The sequence below is a fragment of the Calidris pugnax genome, unplaced genomic scaffold, assembly GCF_001431845.1.
Source record: "Calidris pugnax isolate Ruff unplaced genomic scaffold, ASM143184v1 scaffold180, whole genome shotgun sequence".
Classification (NCBI taxonomy): Eukaryota; Metazoa; Chordata; class Aves; order Charadriiformes; family Scolopacidae; genus Calidris; species Calidris pugnax.
In genome coordinates this window covers 403698-404004 of record NW_015090916.1, presented here as the reverse complement: position 1 = coordinate 404004, position 307 = coordinate 403698, and the positions used below count along the sequence as shown (strand labels likewise).

The 307-nt window shown below is 79.8% G+C and overlaps 1 protein-coding gene across 1 annotated transcript in view; it reads left to right on the top strand.

Moving 5' to 3' along the window:
- The first annotated feature begins 256 nt into the window (after positions 1-256).
- ZBTB16 (zinc finger and BTB domain containing 16) overlaps positions 257-307 on the top strand; it is a 66870-nt gene continuing 66819 nt past the window's right edge. The window contains exon 1 of the mRNA XM_014949627.1: positions 257-275. The gene's annotated coding sequence lies outside the window, so the exon portion shown is untranslated. The remainder of the gene's footprint in view (positions 276-307) is intronic.

The following is a 307-nucleotide window of genomic DNA, read 5'->3' as shown; positions in this document are numbered from 1 at the left end:
TCCCCTTCTCCCCCCTCTTCCATCGGGGTGCCCTCGGCGGGGGCTGCGTGGGGAGGGTCGGGGCACGGGGCCTGGTGCGTGTGTTCCCCCCCCCGGGGTTGGTGCATGTGTCCCCCCCCGGGGGCGAGTGCGTGTGTCCCCCCGGGGGTGGCTTTAGCCTGTGGTGGGGCGGGCAGCCCCCGCGCCGCCGCCGGTGCCCCGGCTCCTCCATGTTTGTTGTCGCCAGCGCCGTCCGGCCGCCGCCCCGCTCCGCTCCGCTCCGGCGGCCCCGCAAGGTGCGGCGGCGGGGCCGGGGGGGCCGGGGGGG